At 37.6% G+C, this 14,781-nt stretch overlaps 1 pseudogene; it reads left to right on the top strand.

The window, feature by feature from the left end:
• Positions 1-5,545: 5,545 nt before the first annotated feature.
• On the top strand, positions 5,546-6,302 carry LOC114890330 (annotated as a pseudogene).
• Positions 6,303-14,781: the final 8,479 nt, after the last annotated feature.

Below are 14,781 nucleotides of genomic sequence, written 5' to 3'. Positions count from 1 at the left end.
ATAAGTGACCTGGAAGACAAAATGGTGGAATTTACTTCTGTGGAACAGAATAAAGAAAAAAGAATGAAACTAAATGAAGACAGCCTAAGAGACCTCTGGGACAACATTTAACGCAACAACATTCACATTATACAGGTCCCAGAAGGCAAAGAGAGAGAGAAGGACCTGAGAAAATATTAGGAGAGATTACAGTCGAAAACTTCCCTAACATGGGAAAGGAAATAGCCACCTAAGTCCGGGAAGCACAGAGAGTCTCATACAGGATAATCCCAAGGAGAAACATGCTGAGACACATAGTAATCAAATTGGCAAAAATTAAAGACAAAGAAAAATTATTGAAAGCAGTGAGGGAAAAATGACAAATAACATACAAGGGAACTCCCATAAGGTTAACAGCTAATTTCTCAGCAGAAACTCTACAAGCCAGAAGGGAGAGGCAAGATATAATTAAAGTGATAAAAGGGAAAAACCTACAACCAAGATTACTCTACCCAGCAAGGATCTCATTCAGATTTGATGGAGAAATCAAAAGCTTTACAGACAAGCAAAATCTAAGAGAATTCAGAACCACCAAACCAGTTCAACAAATGCTAAAGGAACTTCTCTAAGTGGGAAACAAAGGAGAAGAAAAAGACCTACAAAAACAAACCCAAGACAATTAAGAAAATGGTAATAGGAACGTACATAAAAACAATTACCTTAAAGGTGAATGGATTAAATGCTCCAACCAAAAGACACAGGCTCGCTGAATGGATACAAAAACAAGATCCATATATAGGCTGTCTACTAGAGACACACTTCAGTCCTAGGGACACATACAGACTGAAAGTGAGGGGATGGAAAAAGATATTCCATGCAAATGGAAATCAAAAGAGAGCTGGAGTAGCAATACTCATATCAGATAAAATAGACTTGAAAATAAAAAGTGTTACAAGAGACAAGGAAGGACACTACATAATGATTAAGGGATCAATCCAAGAAGAAGATATAACAATTAAAAATATATATGCACCCAACATAGGAGCACCTCAATACATAAGGCAACTGCTAACAGCTCTAAAAGAGGAAATCGACAGTAACACAATAATAGTGAGGGATTTTAACACCTCACTTACACCAATGGACAGATCATCCAAATGAAAATAAATAAGGAAACAGAAGCTTTAAAAGACACAAAAGATCAGATAGATTTAACTGATATTTATAGGACATTCCATCCCCAAACAGTAGAATACACTTTCTTTGCAAGTGCACATGGAACATTCTGCAGGATAGATCACATCTTGGGTCACAAATCAAGCCTCAGTAAATTTAAGAAAATTGAAAACATATAAAGCATCTTTACTAACCACAACGCTATGAGATTAGAAATCAATTACATGCCAAAAAAGTAAAAAAAAAAAAAAAGCTAAAAGGGCTTCCCTGGTGGCGCAGTGGTTGAGAGTCCGCCTGCCGATCCAGGGGACATGGGTTTGTGTCCCGGTCTGGGAAGATCCCACATGCCAAGGAGCAGCTAGGCCCATGAGCCATGGCCGCTGAGCCTGCGCGCCCGGAGCCTGTGCTCCAAAACGGGAGAGGCCACAACAGTGAGAGGCCCACATACTGAAAAAAAACGTAAAAAACACAAATACATGGAGGCTAAAAAATACATTACTAAATAACCAAGACATCCCTGAAGAAATCAAAGAGGAAATCAAAAAAATATCTAGAGACAAATGACAGTGAAAACACAATGATCCAAAACCTATGGGATGCAGCAAAAGCAGTTCTAAGAGGGAAGTTTAGAGCTATACAAGCCTACCTCAAGAAACAAGAAAAATCTCAAATAAGCAATCTAACCTTACACCTAAATTAACTATATAAAGAAGAAAAAACAAAATCCAAAGATAGCAGAAGGAAAGAAATCATAAAGATCAGAGCAGGAATAAAGGAAATAGAAACAAAAAAAACAATAGCAAAGATCAATAAAACTAAAAGCTGGTTCTTAGAGAAGATAAATAAAATTGATATACCATTAGACAAACTCATCGAGAAAATGAGGGAGAGGACTCAAATCCATAAAATTAGAAATGAAAAAGAAGTTACAACAGAGACTGCAGAAATACAAAGCATCCTAAGAGACTACTACAAGAAAGTCTATGCCAAAAAAATGGACAACCTGGAAGAAATGGACAAATTCTTAGAAAGGTAAACCTTCCAAGACTGAACCAGGAAGAAATAGAAAATATGAACAGACCAATAACAAATAATGAAATTGAAACTGTGATTAAAGGTCTTCCAACAAACAAAAGTCCAGGACCAGATGGCTTCACAGCTGAATTCTACCAAACATTTAAAGAAGAGCTAACACCCATCCTTCTCAAACTCTACTAATAAATTGCAGAGGAAGGAACACTCCCAAATGCATTCTATGAGGCCACCATCATCCTGATACCAAAACAAGACAAAGATACTACAAAAAAAGAAAATTACAGACCAATGTCACTGATGAATATAGATGCAAAAATCCTCAGCAAAATACTAGCAAACAGAATCCAACAACACATTTAAAGAATCATACACCATGATAAAGTGGGATTTATCCCAGGGATGCAAGGATTCTTCAATATACCCAAATCTATCAATGTGATACACCATATTAACAAACTGATGGATAAAAACCATATGATCAACTCAATAAATGCAGGAAAAGCTTTTGACAATATTCAACATCCATTTATGATAAAAACTCTCCAGAAAGTTGACATAGAGGGAAACTACCCAAACATAATAAAGGCCATATATGACAAACTTATAGCAAACATCATTCTCAATAGTGAAAAACTGAAAGCATTTCCTCTAAGATCAGGAAGAAGACAAGGACATCCACTCTCACCACTATTATTCAACATAGTTTTGGAAGTCCTACTTGTGGCAATCAGAGAAGAAAAAGAAAGAAAAGGAATACAAATTGGAAAGGAAGAAGTAAATCTGTCACTGTTTGCAGATGACATGATACTATACATAGAGAATCCTAAAGATGCCACCAGAAAACTACTAGAGCTAATCAATAAATTTGGTAAAGTTGCAGGATACAAAATTAATGCACAGAAATCTCTTGCATTCCTATACACTAATGATGAAAAATCTGAAAGAGAAATGAAGGAAACACTCCCATTTACCATTGCAATGAAAAGAATAAAATACCTAGGAAAATATCTACCTAGGGAGACAAAAGACCTGTATGCAGAAAACTATAAGACACTGATGAAAGAAATTAAAGATGATATCAACAGATGGAGAGATATACCATGTTCTTGGATTGGAAGAGTCAATATTGTAAAAATGACTATACTACCCAAAGCAATCTACAGATTTAATGCAATCCCTATCAAATTACCAATGGCATTTTTACAGAAGAAGAACAAAAATTCTTAAAATTTGTATGGAGACACAAAAGACCCTGAATAGCCAAAGTAGTCTTGAGGGAAAAAATGGAGCTGGAGGAATCAGACTTCCTGACTTCAGACTATACTACAAAGCTACAGTAATCAAGACAATATGGTACTGGCAAAAAAACAGAAACATAGATCAATGGAAAAAGATAGAAAGCCCAGAGATAAACCCACATGCCTATGGTCAACTAATCTATGACAAAAGGGGCAAGGATATACAATGGAGAAAAGACAACCTCTTCAATAAGTGGTGCTGGGAAAACTGGACAGCTACATGTAAAAGCATGAAATTAGAACACTCCCTAACACCATACACAAATATAAATTCAAAATGGATTAGAGACCTCAATGTAAGACTAGACACTATAAAACTCTTAGAGGAAAACATAGGAAGAACACTCTTTGACATAAATCACAGTAAGATCTTTTTTGATCCACCTCCTAGAGTAATGGAAATTAAAACAAAACATAAGAAATGGGACCTAATGAAACTTAAAAGCTTTTGCACAGCAAAGGAAACCATAAACAAGACAAGAAGACAACCCTCAGAATGGGAGAAAATATTTGCAAACAAATCAGCAGACCAAGGATTAATCTCCAAAATATATAAACAGCTCATGCAGCTCAATAATAAAAAAACAAACAACCTAATCCAAAAATAGGCAGAAGACCTAAATAGACATTTCTCCAAAGAAGACATACAGATGGCCATGAAGCACATGAAAAGCTGCTCAACATCACTAATTATTAGAGAAATGCAAATCAAAAGTACAATGAGGTATCACCTCACACCAGTTAGAATGGGCATCATCAGAAAATCTACAAACAACAGATGCTGGAGAGGGTGTGGAGAGAAGGGAACCCTTTTGCACTGTTGGTGGGAATGTAAATTGATACAGCCATTATGGAGAACAGTATGGAAGTTCCTTAAAAAACTATAAATGAAATTACCATATGACCCAGCAATCCCACTACTGGACATATACCCAGAGAAAACTATAATTCAAAAAGACACAGGCACCCCAATGTTCATTCCAGTACTATTTACTATTGTAAATAGCCATTTACAATGGAAGCAACCTAAATGCCTATTGACAGACGAATGGATAGAGAAGATGTGGTACATATATACGGAATATTACTCAGCCATAAAAAGGAATGAAATTGGGTCATTTGTAGAGACGTGGTTGGATCTTGAGACTGTTATACAGAGTGAAGTAAGTCAGAAAGAGAAAAACAAATATTGTATATTAACGTATATATGTGGAACCTAGAAAAATGGTACAGATGAACTGGTTTGCAGGGCAGAAATTGAGACACAGATGTAGAGAACAAACGTATGGACACCAAGGGGGGAAAGCAGCAGGCGGGTAGTGGGGTGGTGTGATGAATTGGGCAATTGGGATTCACTTGTATACACTGATGTGTATAAAGTTGATGACTTTAAGAAACTGTGTATAAAAAAATAATTTAAAAGAGGGAAAAATTTTAAAAATAATTAAAAAAAGAAAACAAAGTACATTTACCCTTATTTTTAGGAAATGCAAATTAAACTAATATTAGTGGATAGAGGGTCATCATGTCTGCAACTGACTCTCAAATGGTTCCAAAAAAAAGAAACAGGTACATATAGCATATAAAGCATATATGGCAAAATGTTAACCTTTGGGGAATCTGGGTGAAGGATATATAAAAATTCTTTGTACTATCTTTGAAAGCTTTCTGTACACAGTACAAAGTTAGAAATAAGGAAAAAAACCTGTACATTTACCTAGAATTTTATATACAGTGAAGGTATTCTTCCAAAAGGAAGCCAAAATAAACTTTCAGAAAAACAAAACCAAAGAGAATCTAGGACTAACAGAGCAGAGTTGCAAGGGTCACCACAGGAAGTGAATCCAGCTGAAGAAAATGAGACTGGAAATAATTCTTGCCTTATATGAAGTGGTATGATATTAATTCAAGGTAGGCAAAAAGTTAAGGAAGCATATTGTAATCCCTAAAATAACCACTATAAAACTAATTGAACCAGTGAATAATAAAATTCTATGTAGGAGATCAAATAGAATACTAAAAACAGTCAATTATTTTAACAGAAAGTAAGGGAGGGGATGGAAACGAGGGACTTGAGGGCTCCTGGCCCAGTGTTCTGCCTCCTTGGTGTGGACTGGACCCTGCTGCCCCCTCAGCAGAAAATTACTAAGGAAACAAATGGCATTCTACAAAAATTGAGGCAGAAGATCAAAATCTGAGTCGTAGGCAGGTTGAATTTCGATAAAGTGCAGGTGAAGCTGGGAAATGATATGGTTAAAAAAATATGATTATGTGTTTCCAGGAAATGGCTTCGTAGCATACAAAGATGGGCAACTCTTATATAAACAGAATATTCAAGGTCACCTTGGTAAGGCCCTAATCCAAGATTTAATCAATGACTGTCTGAGCTACATTGTAGAAACCAAACTCCTGAAGAAGAAGGGGTGCTTTCATTGAAATTCTAAATGGGATGTGAATTCATCCTCTATTGAAAGAAGCTGCAGCCCCAAAGAACACATGGAGTTCTATATGCATTATAAAGAAATAAAATATAAGACAAAAATGTGTAGTAAATCTGTGGAAAGCATTTGCAAATAAGGGCCTCACCTTTTCTGTAGGAGGCCAAATCAGCTTTGAGGTCTTTCGGGATGGATAGAGAAAGAGGTATTGCCTGGGACATGTGGAAAATCATGGTTATAAGACCATTTCTTTCTTTGGAGACAAAACTGTGGCAGGTGGGAACGACCATGAGCTCTTCACAGACTTGGGAACTGCAGGCCACACAAGTCTGTGCCTGAGGACACAGGAAAGATCTGTGAAGAGCTCTTGTACTAATGGTCATTTTCCCTGTGGGAAGAAGAGGGAGCTAATGAGCCTGACAGGGTCATTCGGTGGCCAAACCCAAGGTCTCCCCTTCATATGCCCACATGACCCAGCCCAGGCCAGGCTCTCCACAGGGTTCAGTCAACTCATAGGTTCCTGACAGTGATATCCTCATGCAGCAGAGAAATCTCCCTCTATCCCCAAACACGTGAGGCCTTCCACCGCCAATGCCAGAAGAGAGAAGAAAAGACTTGTCAAGAATGGAGCAAAGGAATAACCCCACCAATAGACTTTATCCCCCAACTCCATATTTGCAATCACAGTATGCCTGGGCTTTGGGGAAGCTTCCTATCATTCTAGAAAGAACAAATGTGCCGGGACCCTCCCTCTTCATGGGTCCTGTGATAAATGTCACAGATATTTATGTTTGGACCCCCTGCATCAATAACAGAAAGGGGGATTTGTGATGAGAAAGAAAGGACAGGACAATTACAATGATTCAACCCTGGGACAAAAGTCTAAAAAACACTTTCTGAAATGAAGCTCCCTCCTGAGTGTCAGTTTGATGGGGCTTTGAAACTGAGAAGAATGTGATCACTGTGGTGGTATTCAGTTAAGTGACTCTGTACAATCTTTCTTTTCCAATCCCACTTCCTATTTGTGAGGTGCAGACCTCAGTACGGGCTGCCGACAGATGACTGGCCAAGTGACCACTGACCCCAAGTAGTTTGCACTCAGCTCTCCCAGAAGGCAGCTCAGCTCTGTATCCACTACACCTTGAATACCCTGGCTGGTTCTTGGCAGCCATGGAGATAGGAGGAAATAGAAGCCAACAACCCCTGGTTAGAGAACTGGCACCAGCAGAACTGTCCTTCCCTTGGATGTAGGTTCTGATCCCAGGTCTGGAGAAACTAACTTTGGATGTTAAATTTTACTAAAATTATCTTCTTATTGGACCTGGCTGGCTTCCCAAAGACATTATTTGCCTCTAGTTTCTCAGGTAAGAGCTTAGATTATTCATAGGAATAGGAGCTGCACTTTATCTCTCTGCAGACTTTTTAATAAAAGTTGTCCACTCAGGCCCTCACCTAGACTTTGACTTAAGGGGTGAGAGCAGCTGTGGTTGGGACCCTCTCTCCTCCCTTCCACATTCTGCAAGTTCTTTGTGAAACTGGAGGCAGCTCAAGGCCCTAGTTCAGAACACAGCTGAAGAGAGCTCCCAAGGTAATTGTTCACACGTCACTTTTCAGTATTTGGCAATGTTGAGACCCCCAAACCCTGCACAGATAGTTGCTGGGACCAGCTTCAGTCTACAGCGTGGCCTCTGCTGGGGGTCACCTACCTGAATCCTGGGCCAGGGGGAGCCCTGTGCTCTGCATCCCCTGCCTCCCAGCCCCCAAACAGTTGCTTGCATCAGATAAACCTGGTTCCCTCCAAACCTGCTGGCTGCTCAGTCTTCTCTTAGCTCAGGATTGGGTTGGGAGAACAAAAGAAGAAATGCTGGCCTATGAAGTCTGCCTGGCTCAACCACTCTGTTTACTACACACAGGACTGTCGTTTCTCAGTGATTCCCAGGCATGACCGTCCAGTGGTATCTTTCCTTGTAGAATTTTGCAAATGATACTGCAATGGCCTTTCAAAGTGAAAAGTAGCAAATTAAAGTGATTTTGTTGTTTCCTAAAAAACAAGGCAAAACAAAATAAAAAGGCAGTGAAGGCTAAACAAAGGACAAAGAACAGATGATAAAAAATAGGACAGGGCTTCCCTGGTGGCGCAGTGGTTGAGAGTCCGCCTGCCGATACAGGGGACACGGGTTTGTGCCCCGGTCCAGGAAGATCCCACATGCCGCGGAGCGGCTAGGCCGGTTGCCATGGCCGCTGGGCCTGCACATCTGGAGCCTGTGCTCCGCAATGGGAGAGGCCACAACAGTGAGAGGCCCACGTACCGCCAAAAAAAAAAAAAAAAAGGACAAATAGCAAGAAGGTACAATTAAACCCCCAAATATCAATAATTATACTAAATATAAGTGGACATAATGCTCCTATTAAGAGTCAGAGATTGTTAAACTGGGTAAATAAACAAAACTCTGTCTATATGCAGTATACGAGAGATGAATTTTAAACACAGGGAAGTTGAAAGTAAAAACATTGGAAAAGTTATACTATGTAAACACAGCAAACTAGAACTGACATGACTATACTTAGATAAAGTAGACTTCAGGACATGGGGTGTTTCCAGGTATAATGAATATTCATAATGGTAAGAGTCAATTTAACAAGAGGGTCTAAAAATATTAAATTGTATGTACCTAATAACAGAGCTCAAGAAAACATAAATAATAACTGTCAGAATTAAAGAGAGAACTAGAGAAATCCATCATTATTGTTGAGCATACTGTAGGATTTTATTTACATACATTTCTAGAACACAAAATACTAATTTAATCTGAGGCAAATCTCATTAATGGTTGATCTTGGTGAGGGTTTGATTGTAAAAGACAAATTATATTTTCTCAGGGTGTTGAAGATACTTTCTTTCTTGATCGAGATGGTGGTTTCACAGCAGTACACATTTGTCAAACTCTTCAGGCCATACACCTGTGCTTTTTATTGTATGTAGATTCTTTCTCAACAAAACCTCAAATCAATGCCCAGTATTTTCCATAATGCCCTTTTGTCACTTACATTTAATATTGGATTTTCTACACATTTAAATGTGTTATTTCTCCTATTGGAATTACAGAGTCCTGCCTGAGTTGTTTATTTACCTTTGCAATTTTGCAGCACTTTTCCCAATTTGGATAATCAATAAATACCAATTGAGCAAATAAAAATGAACTATAAATATTGAATCCAGCATTTTAAATTGGATTAAGTTTATTTTATATTGTAGAGCAGGGATTAGCGAATGCTGCCCCATAGGCTAAATTTGGTGCATTGCTTGTTTATGCATGGCCCTCAACCTAGGAATGGTGTTTACATTGTAAATGAAAAAAAAAAAAAAAAAAAAAATCAGGGCTTCCCTGGTGGCGCAGTGGTTGAGAATCTGCCTGCCAATGCAAGGGACAGGGGTTCGAGCCCTGGTCTGGGAGGATCCCACATGCCACGGAGCAACTAGGCCCGTGAGCCACAACTACTGACCCTGTGTGTCTGGAGCTTGTGCTCCACAATAAGAGAGGCTGCGACAGTGAGAGGCCTGTGCATCGCGATGAAGAGTGGCGCCCGCTCACCGCAACTAGAGAAAGCCCATGCACAGAAACGAAGACCCAGCACAGCCAAAAATAAATAAATAAATAAATAAATAAATAAAATTAAAAAAAACATCAGAAGAAGAAAATATTATGTGATAAATGAAAAATGATATGAAATTCAGACTTCACAAAACATAAATGGAGTTTTATTGTAACATAGGAAAGTAAAAAGATGAGAAAAGACATACCAGGCAAACACTGAGTGTGATGAAAAGCTGATATGGTTTTACTAGTATCAGATAAAGGAGGCTTTGGGGGCACAGGGGATTACCAAATATAACTGAGGAGAATTCACAAAGGTAAAAGGTGAAATAGAGATTTTTGCTGGGCTGACATAGAGCCCAGGAATCTGAATTGTACCAAGCCCTCTATAACAAAACCTGCTCTAGAGTAACTAGAATAACAAAATAATCCTTAGTCATGAGCCATATAAATAATCAGCTATTTCACAAGATATAAAGTAACAGATGGGGGTCACACAGATTTAGTGAGAGGAGTGCAAGTGATTATGTAGGCTATAGGAGAGGATACAATTTGGAAAGCTGTGAGATAAGGAGATAACTGGTTTCTGCCTACACAGTTTCAGCAGCTTTGCAAAAATGAGATTTATAAATACTTTATAAATTAAAGAAATTAACTGCAGCATCACTAAACTGAAAGTACCACCTACGCCACTTGCACAGTTTTCTATTAATAGTGAGTGAAGCATTAGCTGCCAAGGCCTTGGAATAAATTATTATGGAATTAGAGCTTGCAGAGATGAGCTATTGCCTCTCATATACACATTACTTGTAGCAAGAAAATACCATATTTGGAGTCAATCTCTTGGAGAGTCCAAAAGCTACACACATTTACATTGACATAAGACTTACAGCTTTATTGATGTTTTACAGAAACAGGGTGGAGAAGATAAAATGGATAGTAATTTAAATGAAGATGAGATGGTTCTTCAGTACTTCTTAATCCTTTTGGTCTCTCAGCTACTTCTAAGAGTACAAGAAAGCATTCTTTGTTTTAAAAAGAAGCACATCAGGCTTCCCTGGTGGCGCAGCAGTTGAGAGCCTGCCTGCCGATGCAGGGGACACGGGTTCGTGCCCCGGTCAGGGAAGATCCCACGTGCCGCGGAGCGGCTGGGCTTGTGAGCCATGGCCGCTGGGCCTGCGCGTCCGGAGCCTGTGCTCCGCAACGGGAGAGGCCACAAGAGTGAGAGGCCCGCGGACCGCAAAAAAAAAAAAAAAAAAAAGAAGCAGCACATCATTCTATAGCGTTATGTATTAAGGAGGGAATAAATTCAGTATTAATTACATGAAAGATTATAGTTAGAAAATAGTTGAGGTCCACATTTAATAAATTGTCATATAACTCTGTAATGTAGATATAAAGAGGTTTCTGATCAGGATCATCTACCTATAGTTAATAGAATAATTATTACTCTTACTGGCAAATAACAAACCTATTGGGACTTGCTTCATCAAAAAGGAAAATTTATTAGCAGAGTAGAATATAAGGGTAATTCACAGGTCACAAGGGCCTCATGTGGACAGACCTCAGGAAAAGAACTGGAGCCACCAATATGATTGCCATTAGAGTTTTCTCATTAATGGTCACTTTGGGCTGTTTCCTTTTTCAGTCTTGCTGCTGAACAACTTCCTCTCATACCTGAAAATGGCTACTGTTAGCTTTCAAGTTTAGAATCCCTATTGTGGAGGGATGCCATGATAAAGGTTAAATGTCTGGATGCCTTACTAAGGAACTATTTGGCCTAGTTGGTGTCAGTACCTCTCCCAGTCTAACCACAATGGGTCCTGCTACTGTGTCCAGAGAAAGAGGTCTCACTATTCCAATCTGACAAGTTATCACTAGTCAAGCCAGAAAATATAGTAATCGGGCCAGATTGACAAGATATCATTTGTCTAAAAAATTCCCTCATCCATAAAAACAATGTTTGATTTTCATTTATTGCCCTCAACCCACCAACCTGGGAAGCTATTGAGAAAATAACTATAAGAAGATGAGCTTAATATGAGTCTATGCTCTTTTAAAATTAGTATCTAGATGCATTTGTCAGAATTCATTGAAAGGATACTAAGGGTTTATGCATTTAAGGTATATAAATTTTACCTCAACAGCAATAACAAAAAAGCACTAGAAATAAATATTGAACTCTGGTTAATAATATGCCTGTTGAGATATTTGTGGGACCATACTGATGTCCGTAACTTTGTTTGAAATGCATCAAAAAATAATATACATGAATCAATGGCTAGAGGGATGTGTAGATGAATATAGACAAATAGGTCTGTGATAAAGCAAATATAGTGAAATGTTAATTGCAGCACTGACATAGTATATGTATGAATTTTTACAGAAAAGTTCTTTCAACTTTTTTGTATGTTTGAAAATTATCCCAATGAAATATTGGAAAAAAAAACCTAAATGAATCAGCACTTCCTCACATAATGCATTCTCAATTAGTATTTCTATACACTTGAGAATCTAGAACAATCTCTATGCCTACTACTTTAGATAGTATTTTACATTGGTTTAAACTCATTTGCCTTTGGAGTTTCTAAGTTCAACGTGTACCTTTCTCACTGATTACAGTGGGTCATCTTAAACATTCCTTTCAAGTTTTTAATTCCACAATGATGAGTTATGTATTTTTAAATACAAAAGAGCAAAATCTGAAAATATAAATTATCTGTATACTCACTATTCAGAGATATTTGGTGTATGTTCTTCTAGAATTTGTTTTAATAAATGTCCTTTTAAAAGTTGGAGAGACTAAAGCAAATATATGGGAAGTTTGCCATTTAATAGATCTGGCCAGAAACCCTGCTTTATAAAATCCGAATTTATCATTTCCCACCTGAAACTTGTCATGACAAATATTTGTTTTTATCCTTCAGTCCTTTCTCATTGACCTAGTCCATGGGTATTTTATGTTCTATTGATTTTCTCAGCTAGTACAGTATTCTACATGTAGTTCATAATACAATATTATTGGATTGTACTATCTCAATAGCTTAAGTACTGAGATGTTTATCAAGTACTGCCTAATAGGCACCACTATGAATTATGCCACAAAAATAATATAAAGGGAGTAAAACTTATTTTAAAAAATAGAATTATGCCACAAAATAATATAAAAGGGGGCTACCCTGTTGACGCAGTGGTTGAGAGTCCGCCTGCTGATGTAGGGGACACGGGTTCGTGCCCCAGTCTGGGAAGATCCCACATGCCGCGGAGCAGCTAGGCTCGTGAGCCATGGCTGCTGAGCCTGTGCTCCACAATGGGAGAGGCCACAGCAGTGAGAGGCCTGCGTACCGCAAAAAAAAAAAAAAAAATATATATATATATATTTATATATGAAGGGAGTAAAACTTATTTTTAAAAATATTAAACAGGTCATTTTGTTGAATAGTTAAGACAGGTAATTACCTTGAGCCCCAGTTCTAGAACCTTAACAGCTTCAAAGGAAGTAAAATAAGACACTTGTAACACTTCCTCCACTGCACATCACATGCTCAGTAAATCTAAGTGGGAATTGCTATTCGTATAATTTGCATATTATTTAAATTTGCATATTATTAGCATATTCACAGACTAAAATATGCTAAAAATGTCTGTACTTAAAAGAGGTTTCAATACTTTCCCATAAGTATTTTTTACATTATTGATATTTTTATTAAGCCCATTTTCATTGATAATGCAGCCCAACTTCAGCTTAGACAAGTTATGACACAACAAAGTCAGAATTTTTTGATTTTCAGTAATTGAGATTTTGTTATTTAAGAATCTAAGATAATGAACCTCACTTAATGTTTTAGAGTCTTTGGGATGACATCATTCTTTTATCTCTATACTGGACTAGTGACTCTGGTACTTCATTCGTGTGTAATGCATCACTAAAAACAGTAAAATCTTTGTTCCTCAAATGATACAATATTATTTATGTTTTCTCTTTGAATTAAAGTTTTTCCATTTGTCACGAAACAGCTGTTACTAATCTGTTCAAATCGTTTGTATAATTCTCACTTTCCATCCATGTTTGCTATATTTTTTCAATCAAAAAGAAGAAAAAATTATCGATTAATTTTGCTGTCCTCCTTATCTGATGGAATTTCCCTTCCAATTCCCCTTATGTGAGTCAACTGACATGTGGCAAATACCCTCCTCACAGATGGATGGGTAATAGCAATTGCACAGTTGCTGAATTTTACAACACAGGTGCTTGGATTGGCTCTGCTTGCCTGCCAGCAATATACAGATCTTGGCAGTCCCCACACAGTTGTAAAAAGAAGCAGAGGAAGAGCACATACTCATTCAGCTGGCACTCATCCTTTTCTGCACTGAGGCCCACAGTTGAGCCAGACTCACTGCTTTCATTGCCTCTTAGCCCCTGAATCACTGTCAGATTCTTGACCTAAATCTGAGACTTGCAAGGAAACCATTTTTAATTACAAATGTGCAAATTTAATATAGAAATAATGTGTTCCTTCATGCAATACTTACTACCAACGAATGAGTGGGAACTGAGAAACTTGAAGATAGTATTTTTTCTTCCTAATAAAAAATGGAATGTTTCTACAACAGAAATAAAAATACATTTAAAATGAGGTTTTCTTTAATAAAAAAATCATATATTTGCTATTAGTTTTTAAATTAAACATTTGATTTTCCAAACATTCCTTGGTCCTATGTACTCGAAGATGTACCTAGAGAGAATGATTGCTATTTATATATGTGGGTGGGTCTAAAATACTACTTGTGAGCTGTTTTTCAGCATGAGAATGTAAGAAAATTTGTCTGTGGTGAGAATTTATGCACTGGGCAAGTTTCCAGGAATCTTAGTATAAATTAGAGACAGACTCACCCTTGAGGAACACATGGTAGAGTTGATGAAAATGTTAGTGTGATACCTTCTCCTAAAAAGAAGGAATAAAATGAAGTGATACTTGTGGGGGAGTGGCAGTTGTGCCTGATAAGGGCCAAGGAAAGCAACAGAAAGAAACTGATATATACTTGGGACTTATAGGATGTGTAATACTTCTTTAGGAAAGTGTGCAGATGTAGATAGTTTGGACAAAGGGAAATGGAAGAGTAGGTTTGTTCTGGAAAATGGGATTTACATATGTTTATTAGGGTTAAGTAGAGATGTGGTTCCAGAGATCCTCTTGGATCAGAAATGAAGAAATAATAATTTTTCCTAAGGATTATGAGGTTTATTTAAACATTGGC

The sequence above is a fragment of the Monodon monoceros genome, unplaced genomic scaffold, assembly GCF_005190385.1.
Source record: "Monodon monoceros isolate NGI ecotype Baffin Bay Population unplaced genomic scaffold, NGI_Narwhal_1 Super_Scaffold_11, whole genome shotgun sequence".
Lineage (NCBI taxonomy): Eukaryota > Metazoa > Chordata > Mammalia > Artiodactyla > Monodontidae > Monodon > Monodon monoceros.
Note: the sequence above shows the minus strand (reverse complement) of the source record. Positions and strands in the feature narration are given on the sequence as shown.